The sequence below is a fragment of the Xenopus laevis genome, chromosome 4L (genome assembly GCF_017654675.1).
Source record: "Xenopus laevis strain J_2021 chromosome 4L, Xenopus_laevis_v10.1, whole genome shotgun sequence".
NCBI lineage: Eukaryota > Metazoa > Chordata > Amphibia > Anura > Pipidae > Xenopus > Xenopus laevis.
In genome coordinates this window covers 75,281,490-75,294,233 of record NC_054377.1, presented here as the reverse complement: position 1 = coordinate 75,294,233, position 12,744 = coordinate 75,281,490, and the positions used below count along the sequence as shown (strand labels likewise).

Here is a 12,744-nt window from a genome sequence, read left to right as displayed (position 1 = left end):
ACAGCAACAAATAAATATATTTTTGTATGTATTTTTATTTAAAAAAAAGGGGATTTAGAAATGCATATATTTCCTCCAGTTACTGTTAAATATACTCTGGAAGTGGATAGACCCAAACTGTGGATATGCAAAAAAGTTTTCTTTATTTGTTACTGCTTCAACAAAAAGTACAAAATAGTTAGAGATTTAATATAATCAAAGGACTTAATTTACTGGATTTAGACCATTCTGCCATTTTAAATAAAACCAATGTGTGTATACTAGGATGGAGTTTAAATTAAACAGGTCAAATGAATTACGTTATAGGCTTTGTGTTACAGCCTAACTCTGCTTGTCAAAGTAAAATGGGAAGAATGCAATTCATATCCAGTTTATATCATAGATAACTAAAAAATAATACTAACAAAATTCACTGTCAAACAACATTATTGATAGTTACCTTTTCTCTGTCTGTGGTATGTGGGTTTTCAAGCTACAGGTAACAGTTTCTTTGGTTAATTCTACTTTTCTCACACTTCCAAAAAAATCTGTGATGAGAACAGTACTTGGATCCCTCTGAAAGAGGTCAGTTCGATGGCCAGGGGTAGAAACACAAAGGCTCTTTGGACATACCTGGAACTAAAGACAGAACCGCCATTATTATTTTTAGTTTAAAAAACCATCTAATATCCTTACAAAATTAACTCCATTACCCAGGTTTGGTTTTATGAGATCCTTTGCTGGCTGCCAACTCCCCAGTATGTTTGTAAATCCCTGTCAACTTATCCTTCCTATATTTCATATATGTTTTTCCTTGTCTCTGGGCTTGTTGTCCCATTTTGGTGACCCTTGGTCATGGAGTCTCTCTGACCACTGGCTACTACCACAACCCTACTGTATGTCCCCCTGGTCTCTTTCACTTAAGGTCAATTTAACAAATGTCAATGGGGATGAAGAATATTAAACCCATGAGTAATAGTACATTTCAGAAAACTTAACCTCTGCTGTAGAAAAATCAGAAATTCTAATATGCTCCTCAACAACTGAAAAACAGAAATACATTTCTGATCCCTGACTTCTTCAGACGCATTTTATGATTGAGACCATTCAGGATAATCCTAGGAATAGTTAGCTGGAGCTTTTTGCATTTTTTTAACTGTCTTGGTGAAATATTATACGAGTTAGTACAATATTTAATTTGTCTTTATTTAAGTTTGACTACCAAACAATTACGTTAAATTCTATTGCATCAAGCCTTATTAGCAAAAATGTGGATCACTTATACCCCAAAGGGTTTAAATGTAAAAGGCCAATGTGAAAATATGGTTCATGTTCTGATGTATTTATAATACAGTTGATAAAGTGACTTAGTAATAAATATTGCAATATTGAGGTAATGGGAAAAAACATTAGACATATTATAGTGATTCATCTAATACACTTCAAATCATTAATTTCAAAAGCAGGAGCTGGATTAGGGTATCATAAATAAAAGCTAACACACTAGTGATGTGTGGGTCGAGAAATTCTCAACACCCCCACTTGACCCAGCCCGCAGTTGCATGCTTCCTTATATACCCATGCCAGCAATGGCGGAGGAGCTCAGTACAAACGCAACTGCGGCCTGAAGATTTTGTGCGAGTGTTGGCCTGAACCTGCCCGCTCCGCACATCATTATAACACAGTAATGTTAAGAACCAGTGTAACAATATGAGAATAAGACCAGGAATAACAGGGACTAAGCAGTCCAAATTGTGATTGCATTTATATGCAAATGTTAATATATTCATGCAAAAGAGATCACAGTTATATCACGCAGTAAACAAAAAGCTACATAACACATGTGCACAACAGTAATGGCATAGAATGTATTGAATACAGACATACCAAGTGCAACCCGTTTATGCAGTCCCTGTCCCTGTGTTGTTTTAAGGGGATTCTAGCATGATTTTTATTGTATAAATAGTTGTTATTTCTATATGCCACTGTTGATATTGCAAGTAATGCATTCTACCTTTTAAAATGTTATTCTTGAACCAATAAATTTATTTTTTTATTTGTAATATTGGTATGTAGGAAGCCATCTCAGGTTGTTGTGCCTGGTCATGAGCTTTCAGAAAGAGCCAGCACTTCACAATGGAACTGCATTCAGATAAGCTATTTTTTCTTCTATTCAATATAGCTGAAGGAGTCACAATTTGGGTTAGCTGGACTTAGATTTTTACTATTGAGTGCTGTTCTCATATCTACCACTAGATATGTGATTCAAAATTAAATATAAAAAAATCTGTTTGCTTTTTTTTAAAAATGGATTGCAATGCAGATTCTGCTGGAGTGCTATTAACTGGTGCATTTTGTAAAAAAAAAAAATAACATGTTTTCCCAAGACAATACAACCAATATTACTTGAAACATTCTGTTTCTCTGCTTCTTATCCCTCCTTCTGAAGACACCCATTTTTTCAATCACTCATATTCTGCCTGTCCCTTCAGTCTTATTATAGCAAGTGAGACAAGAGAAGGCAGGACAGAGTTGGAGCTGTAGTTTTACCAAGATGGGGAAGAGGAGGAGAGGGGGTGAAGGAGGTAGGCAGAATGGTTGTAAAGCTTCAGATCAGATGGGAACATTGAAGAGGCAGAGTGGGATGCATCTCAGAAAAACAGAAAGAACTTCCATTCCCAGAGTGCATTCCTTTTATCAAGGTGAAGGGGGGAAGGGTGAATCTAGGGAATTGCTTACCTAAGTTTTTTCAAGAAGTGTAATCAGTAAGGTATGTTTGTGTAAAGAAAAAAAAATTATACACACACACACACACACACTCTCTCTCTCTCTCTCTCCTGACATGTTATACACTATGTATGCACTTTTTTACATAAGCCCAGTTTAATGTGCTTGTGTCAAAAAGGGGGTATATTTTCTCTTTAAGGGACCAATACAAGGAAAATAACCCTTCCTTCCATAAGGCTGAATTTTTGTATAGATCTGAAACCAAATGCTAGCATTTTAGAAAGTAAACAATTGTTTTTAAGAAATGTGAGTTCAGTTGGATTCCATAGATAAATTTGTGCTGCGATGTGTCTTAGGGTACTTAAATGTATCATACCGCTAAATCAAAATACAATTGTATACAAAGCAAGGGGGGCAATTTCAAGCGAGTATGATCCATAACTCACTATTTGCTTGATACAAGTCACCATACTTTGCCCAAGTTGTAGGTGGTTTCTAAAAAGTTGTATGCGAAGCAAAGTTGTTCATACAGTCTCAAAAGAGAACACGTGTAACATTTTACACAAGCTATGGATAGAACTTACCTATTCTAGTCCCAAAAATAAATACATTTTGTTTATGCCACTTTTAACAGGAAGCAGAGTAATTAAGTCTCTCACCAAGCCAGAAGTGATGAGCTGCAATTTCCAAATGCTATTAATAGGCCAAGTTCTGATTAGAGCCCTTTTGAGCAGTGCCATATTAAAAAGGGGAATTATTGATAACTGTATTACTGTTGCTAACAGCTTTGCCTTTCTTAAGAAAAAACTGAATGCACACATTAAAATTCCTAGAATAGTGCTGACGTACTCTGTGTTGCCAGGGAAATAGAATAACTTTTTTTTTTTTTTTTAAAGCACTCTGCATTGCAAAATATTAAATGTAGTCATGTGATTGGTGAGATAGGTAGGTGAGTTGGTACCCTGCAGAGTCTATCAAAACAATCAGGTTTGCAAACAAATCAACTGTATCCCTAAGTTCAGCATCCTTGAAAAACCCTGCTTATATAGGGTATGGGATCTGTTATCCAGAATGCTCGGGACAAATCAACAGTATAAATAAGTTCAACATCTCCTTGAAAAAATAATTGTAGATTGAAGCTCAGCACCCTTGAAGACCCTGTGAAGTGAAAATTTTCTCCTTTGGCATGTAGTGCAGCTCAATAGTTTTCTGACAGTATGTCATGGCATAATCTGATTGTCAGGCGAGCGAGATTGGAGTAAACAGATGGCCTACTGAAGCTCGGCATAACTGAAAACTGCTAAGTGCCTTTTGTTGCATTTAATTGTATCATATGTAATGCTGCAATTTGAATGGTCACATAGAATGGTTACAAAGAGTAAATAAATATTACTCTTCATAAATAAATATAAAAATGTAAATGAAAAAATCTTTTACAACATGTAATAGACTGACCCAAGATAATCATCTTAATTTTTCTGGGGTCAGTCTATCTTTTTGTAATAAAGTAAGAGTTTTATCTTTATATTGTGCAAGAGTAATATGTAGCATTTAGTTTACCATTTTTGCCACTATAGAATTTCTTTGCACAAACATCTTTCAACTGAGATGGCCATCTCTGAAAAGTTTTGTTGCATTTGGCAACGGAAATGAAAATAAGCCCAGAGATATCAAAGGTCATGTTGTTTGAACCAATACTACCCACTCATGTCCTCATAGATGAGAGCATGGTCTCTGAGAAGGTTCATTGCGTTCTGGCATTCAAGTTCTCATGAACTTTTTTTTTTCATGCAAAATGGCCAGGGGGCAATTCAATAAAAGTTGCATGAAAATAACCTAGTGACTAGTTGCAGCAAATCACTGTAGAAATGGCACCTACAATTATTATAACTGCTGAATCATATGGTCAAATGGGAAAGACAACAATGCAGTTGGCCGTAAATATACTGCGGTATATAATAAACATTCCCGATGGACAGTCTGTTTAGTACCTGGTGAGTGCAGTTAATAATAATTTGCTGTATATGGTTCTTTGCCCTTAGAGTTAACCATAGGATCTACAGAGACAGATGTACAAGAGTGCCAGGGTTGTAGACTTTACCTTTCTAGAATATGCTTTATTCAGTAATACACTGAGTTATCAAAAAGCTCGCTATCTGTCTTAAGTTAAAACCTGAAGCATGCCATTAATAATGATACTACTTGACTGATAGAAGCGTAAACTAGTCCTATAAAAATATAGAGCCTAAATGGAAGGTACATTGCTCCTCCGGCTGTTCGAGCTACAACTCAAATGTATTTACAGGCACACACCTCCTGTAAAAATGCTCCATCTCACTGATGCAAATATCCAGAATATAATTAATAACTGGATAGACAGCATGTACTTAAATTGCTAAAGTGGGGTTAAACCTTAATTGTCGTATTTATCAAAAATTGAATTTTTGAGGTTTTGGAGGTTTTTCCTACTTCAAATAAACTCAAATGTTGGCTTATTTATTTAAAAATGTTAATATAAAAATTCGATTGATTACAAAAATATATACAAAAATATAACTTGAATTTGTGAATTAAAGAAATGGCTTCAATTTTGCCTAGGACAACTCCCAATTTATAGAAACTGTAAATTATATTATATGCATATTCCCAAGCATACAAAAACATATCAACAATGTTTGGTGATAAGTCCCGACACGGGATTAATTAATCACTTTTGTATTCAATTTAATTTCCATTTTAGGCATTAAGTTTATTAAAGCATTTCAGAAGAGATACTTACAGACAGCGAGTCCTCTCCAACCTGGCTACTTGCAAGAGCCATAATATTTGGAGAATAAAATTGCTTATACATGGAGGCGTCTTGACAGGTGTCAATGATAAACAACAATTCATTGTACCTGTAAATGAAATATTACTTTAATATGTTCCAAAAATACAAAACAAAAACACCAGAAAAGGTGGAGTCAGAGGAAAAGGGCCCCCATGGTAGAGCAGGAAGATGAGAAGACCCCAGCTTACTGACAAAATGAAAATCAAGTGTCTTCAATCTACTGTACTCCAGTAACTATCAAACTAATATTCTCAGCACCTCATATCCGTCTTAAGATGCTGGAGGATGTTATTGTTATAGTCTCTGTTTACATCATGGATTTCCTCCTATTTTATTTGTACATTTACAAGGAAGAAAATTGGATCTTTCTTTTTGAGGATCACACCATAACCTTTCTAATCTTTTTTTTTACCAGTAGGTCTTTCAGTTGACAAGAGGGCACACATCGTTCCGGCTAAATATTCAGAAGGGATATTTTTACAGCGAGAGCTGTGAAGATGTGGATTTCTCTCCCTGAATCAGTCATGCTGGCGGATACATTAGATATCTTTAAGAAGGATTTGGATGGCTTTTTAGCAAGTGAGGGAATACAGGGCTATAGAAGATAGCTCATAGTACAAGTTGATCCAGGGACTAGTCCAATTGCCATCTTTGAGACAGGGATTTTTCCCCTCTGAGGCGAATTGGAGAGGCTTCAAATGGGTTTTTGTTGCCTTCCTCTGGATCAACTAGCAGTTAGGCGGGTTAAAATAAAGTCAAAAGGTTGAACTTGATGGATGTGTGTCTTTTAACACCCTAACTTACTATGTTACTATGTAGAACGTGGTCTCGGGACAACTACTCTTCTCAGATCTAAAACGAATTCTAAGAACCCAGCTAATATTCACACACAAGAATTATTGAAAGGACACAGTGATGAGAAGCAGAAATGTAAGGAAGCTGAAATGGTGCAGCAGGGCATAAAAGGGATGATGGATGTTAGCAATTGGACTCCAATGGGGTAAAATTTAGGTTAAGATTGGAGAAATGTTATATAATATAATATAATATTTATTACTTTCCCTCAAGACAGCCAGGAAAAGTATTAATGAATGGACACATTTATCAAAGCACATTAGTGTGTCAGTATGAGTTAAACTAAAGATTAGTTGGACACCATTCTGTTTAGCGAGTTGTTAGAGCTCAGCAGCAACACTTAACTCTAACACCACTACAAATCTTTAATCCCCAATGCAAAATGGAAAATAAATTGCATAGGAGGATTAAGAGTTTAGGCCACTCCTTTCCAGAGAGATTGTTAAATATTAGCAGTTTATTGGGTTTTTTTTTTTTCTTTAACCGAGGATTAAGCACTGTTATTGCTTGGTAGTAGTGATGGGCGAATTTGCGCTGTTTCGCTTTGCCGAAAAATTAGCGAATTTCACGCGAAACGGCGAAAAATTCGCGAAACGGCATCGGCATCTCGTTTTTGATGCCGGCGCCCGTTTTTTTGCGCCGGCGTCCGTTTTTTCGGAAAAATTTTTTTTGACGCTGGCGAATTTTTGTGCGAATTTTCGCGGGCGTTTCGCGAATTTATTCGCTGGCAGCGAAATGTGCGAATTCGCGCCTGGCGAATAAATTCGCCCATCACTACTTGGTATACATAATATTATTTTTATAATCATTCGTATAATCTTTACAATATATATATATATATATATATATATATATATATATATATATATATATATATATATATATATATATAAAAGCAGTTACGTCTCGAGCAATAACATAAAATTCTAAATATAAAAAAGACAAGGTGATGAGTGATGTTTTTAGGGCATTAGTTAATGGCTTTAAAAGAAGGTATGCCATTAAAAAATGACAAAATGTGCATTCATTATAGAAATAGCAATGTTTCATGACAGCTTTGGCCTTATAAAGAAAAAAAGAGCTTTTGCATCTCCTGCTGAGTGTTACTCACAGCAGACTTATCTATGAAAAACGATTTTAAGGATGGCATAAACATGTTTTTTCTGGCTCTGAATAACAGGAATAAGTAGTAATACAACGAATATCAGCATAAATGGCAGCATGGGTCACACTGTCACAGAATTGATAATTCTGCTGCAGTGCTGAAGGGAGAAAATGCAGCAATATAATACACCCTTGGCAAAGAGGTAATAATAGGGTGACAAACAGATCATATATGGTTTTACATTCTGTTAATATTGACTTGACAAAAAACAAACTGATAAAGGAAAAACATACATTAAAGCATCGCATTCCAAGGCCAATCTCTATATACTGGCATTCAATCAGTAACAATGATTTTTCACTACGCTTGCAAAAGATGAAAGTGTTGTTCAATGAAAAAAGTATATACAGGTATTTCACCTGTTATCCAGAATGCTCCTGATTTGGGGTTTTCTGGATAAGAGATCTTTCTGTAATTTGGAACTCAATAATTTAGCTGGTTATTTATCAAAGGTGGAGTTTGCAAGGTTTTTTTATACCTCGACTAAACTCACAACTCAAATGTTTTCTTATTTATTAAAAAACTCGAATGAGTGCATTCTGGGGGAAAACCCAAATAGTAAAATTTATCAAGTTGTTGGTGAAAAAAAAACTCGGATTGCTCGAATTTCAGTTTTTCGAGGGAAAAAAAACCCAAACATCATGAAGGGTACAAACATCTTCAAATGGTTCCACGGACTTCTATGTGACCTTGACAGTTTTTAGCTGGAGTATTTTCAGATTCAAGCTATGTTCAACTTCAGGGCATAATAAATCTTGGAAAAAGTGAGGTTTTTTTAGAACCCCAAAAGAATTGTAATATTTTTGACCTCTAATAAATAACCCCATAAGTCTATTAAAGAATCATTTAAACACCCAATAGGAAACCCAATAGCATTGTTCTGTATCTGGATTCAGAAAAAGGAAATCATTTTAAATTTTAAATTATTTTATTAAAATGAAGTCTATGGGAGATGGCCTTTCCGTAATTTGGTGCTTTCTGAATAACGGATTTCTGCAGAATAGATCCCATACCAGCAATAAAAATGGTTTCTGGGTATCAGTTAGCAGTGCATACCAGTGAGAACAGTATCATCCCATAATAAATAGACATACACTGTATGTTTAATCTGCTGCAGACTTTGCTGGTTTCTGAGCAGTTGCACAGCTTGTTAAATGCCATCAGAACTGGAAAATAAGAATTCTGTAAAACTTCAAAATGATCAAGCACCAATAATACCACTGCTGAAAGCATGACTGTCAGCTGTCTGTGCTGTTAATCTTCCAATCAGAAATGAACAGCGCAAAGTAGATTGTCTGAGCAGTGCTAAAATATGGCACCTTTTTGCTTTTCTAATAGACCCAAGTAAAATATATTTCCTATATGCGTAGTTAGCAGTTATTTCTGGAACATTTTATATGTACCCTATGGATCGGCACCAGTTTTTTTTAATCAACAGTTTTGAGTCCATCAACTTACCTTACATATGGTCTCACCCCCACCCCTCTTTAACAGGGTCACTAACCTAGCTTGGGAAGTTGGATGGAGTCGCACGCGTGAATATATAATTGGACTGAATAAAAAAGTCAGTGATAACAACTACATTACATCCGACGCATCACGACTGTCGGATGTGGACGCAGAAAGCAGCGTCTTCAACCGACAGTCAGACCATGTAGTGGTTAACTCTGACTTTTCATTCAGTCCAATTATATCTTCATGTGTGCGACTCCATGCGACTTGTCACGTGCGTTTCGTCGACGGGCGTCCATCCGACCAAAAACGCTTGTGGAGTCCAGCCCTAACAAAGAGTTACTGTTGTTTACGGTTGTACCTTCTATCTGGCAATAAAATCAGCAAACCCTTATAGGGTCTCAAGAAGAGAGAACCTCCTACATGCTGACAACCTGGGTTATGTTTCTATCTGATGAGTTTAGTGAAGCTTTATATAAATTTAATATAATTATGCATAAACAGGAACAAACTGGTACTTTTGCAGTCACAGTGAGATGACAACAAAAAAACAGAAAACTAGTTTAGTTAGAAAATTATTTCTTGCAGACAGTTTACAAATCTGTAAATACAGAAATGTACTACTGTTTTTTTAATCAGTAGACTAATGTGGAAACTTTTTTTTTTTTTCAATAGTTTCTATTCTGTCCAGTAGATTTATTTACATAAATACAGCAAGAGTTTTCTAACTATAAAAGTGTAGGTTTGTCACTGCTGCTAAACCAAGCAAGAAAAAACAACTAATTAAGAAAGGAGAAAGGCACTTACAGGATGGGAAAAATAAAGAAAAGAGACTATTAACAGGGATACTGTAGGCTTATGAGTGCAGCTAAATACATTGATGTGGTGGACGAAAATAATTCATACCCACAAGATCAGCTTTTTCAATTTAAGTAAGCCAGAGGGCCATTTAAATATAAATAGGATTATCTACAGACATTTTCAGCATAAGAATCAATAGTGAGCTGCATTGTGATGTTTTCTGAATGACTTGCACTGGCAAGGTTTCTTTTTAGCTATACTGAAGTGTACTAACACAAAAAAGGAAGTACATTCAATATGATCTGTGGACCCAGCAATCATGCTAGAAGGATTAGGTATACTACACACAATCGAGAGTTCAATTGTTAAAAATGTACATAGTTGCATGAGTCAGTAAAAAATGTAAAGTATTTGCTGAATGACTAATTTATCATGACGACACTTAGTTCTTTTTGGTTGGTATGCAGAGAAATGTTCAGTACAATATGGCCAATAATGCAGTTCCTGCACTATGTAGTAAAGTTTTACATTTTATTTGTTTGGGTGCTTGGATGAATTCTGTGCAAACATTGGACTGTGAAAGTTTGGAGCACCCACATTTTGAATGAGACATAAGTGAAACCCTCCCCTAGGCAATAATAAATACTAAATGATGCAGGTTTCATGCTGGGCTAAAAATGATCATTAACCTAAAAATGGCCCCTATATTGGAACTCCCCATAGAACCTCTTTGGCACCTGTCCGTTTCAAATCAGAGGTAGGCCTGTTCTAATGGTATCTGCCAGAGGCACGCAAGAAAGTGCATAGCCAATAACAGCCCTGCAGTCCCTATCAGGTTCACATAGCTACTAATTGGTTCCTAGTCTACATGCAATGTATCATGTAACGCTGGCTCCCTTGCATAGCCTGGGAATGATGGCAACAAATAGTGGAACAGATTGATTTTTTTTAGACACTTTCAATAAAAAGTGAAAAAGTGAAAGCACAACTTTTTCAAGCACATTCCTTATATATTTATAATAGTATTATTTACTGACGCTTCTTGTTTTTTTTTTTTTCAACTGTAAACCTTGGACAAATATTTGATGTGAAGAAAAAAAAAATGCTCTGTAGCGGCAGATTTCACCATGTTCTTGAGTTCAGAGCTACAATGTAACATTCTGGGAGTAGTTAGCTTGTCCTTCTGTGCTGTGACCATGAAATCACTACATTAAAGGGGATTTATGGTTGAAAGCTATAATCTTTCCTTGGCTTTGGGGAATGATTATTAGGCTATTTGTAATTGCAATACATTATTTCTTTTTTTTACGGTTTTGATTCTATAATAGCCGTTACCCTGCCTGTCTGTGTATTCCAAATATACACTGGCACTCACGGTTAATTCAAGCAGGGATAGACCCTTGCGTGTTTATTTGAAAATAAACACGCAAGGGTCTATCCCTGCTTGAATCAGCCGTGAGTTCCGGTGTATATTTGGAACCTGTCTGTTTGGGAGGGTGCTGATCCCTCCAACATAGTGTACCAGGTGTTTACTTTCTGAAGGCCAGGGTGTGCAAGCGGGCCATACTATACAGTACTGTCTGTGTATTCCCCCAGAATCAGCTCAGTTCAATTGTTAAAGGAGAAGGAAAGGTTAAAACTAAATAAGCCTTATCAGGAAGGTCCATCTAAATATACCAGTTAACCCCCAAAGTAATGCTGCTCTGAGTCCTCTGTCAAAAGAAACAGCACATTTCTTTCCTTCTATTGTGTACTCATGGGCTTCTGTATCAGACTTCCTGCCTTCAGCTTAAACCTCATTGCCCTGGGCAAGAGCATGCTCAGTTTGCTCCTCTCCCCCCACCCCTCCCTTCTCTACTGTAATCTGAGCCCAGAGCAGGGAGAGACTCATGCAGGAAGTGATGTCACACCACATTAATACTGCAGCTCCTATTCTAAACAAACAGAGAGTTTCTAGAGCTGTTTACTCAGGTATGGTAAAACATTCTACAGAATAAATATAGCATTCTAGCTTGCTCAATTGCAGCTAATCTATTGGCAATAAAATGCCTCCGTAGCTTTCCTTCTCCTTTAAGAAAACCTCACAGCCAGTGGCCGTCTCATCTGCCTAACCCGTCCACCCACCAATAAAAAACAGTAGGTGGTTATTTTTACAGATGAAATTTTCAGATTGCAGGAGATCGTGCTGATTTGGTAACAATCGATGCAATGCTTCCGGCTTTTTCTGATGTTGCCCATCCTAGCATTGCAGCGAGGACCGCCTTCTGTTTTTTCATTGGTGGGTGGGTGGGTGGGATAGGCAGATGAGATGGCCGCTGGCCATGAGGTTTTCTTTACAAGTGAACTGAGCTGATTCTGGGGGAATACAAAGAGAGGCAAGGTAACAGCTATTATAGAATCAAAACCGTAAAAAAAAACATAATGCAATTACAAATAGCCTTATAATCATTCCCCCAAAGCCTAGGAAAGATTTAGACCATAGATCCCCCTTAACTTGTAGGGTCATATTTTTTATGCTGTGTAAAAAACAGCGGGATAGTACACCACACATAGTCAGACTTTGCTGTATAAAAAACATTTTTCGAGTTTTTTTTCTAAGAGTGACTACCGCTGGAAGCAATATGAATTGTACACCATTTGAAAGGTGTACAATTACATACACTGTTTACACAGCTTTTTACACTGTTTTTTTCAGCAATTTTGTTTTACACAGCATAATAAATATGACCTTTAGTGAGTTCAGAATCCATACAGCTCTTGTCAAATAAGCTTTGCCTTTTAACTCAAGTGGTCTTTGGTAACTGAATTGTCATTAAGCTAACTTTTAATATGTTATACAATGGCCAGTTCTAACAAGTTTTCAAATTGTCTTCATTATTTATTTTTTACAGTTTTTTAATTATTTGCCCCTTCTGACTCTTTCCAAGTTTTAAAA

The 12,744-nt window shown here is 36.2% G+C and overlaps 1 pseudogene; it reads right to left on the bottom strand.

The window, feature by feature from the left end:
- Positions 1-12,744, bottom strand: part of LOC108713521 — a 69,385-nt pseudogene that overhangs the window by 48,764 nt on the left and 7,877 nt on the right.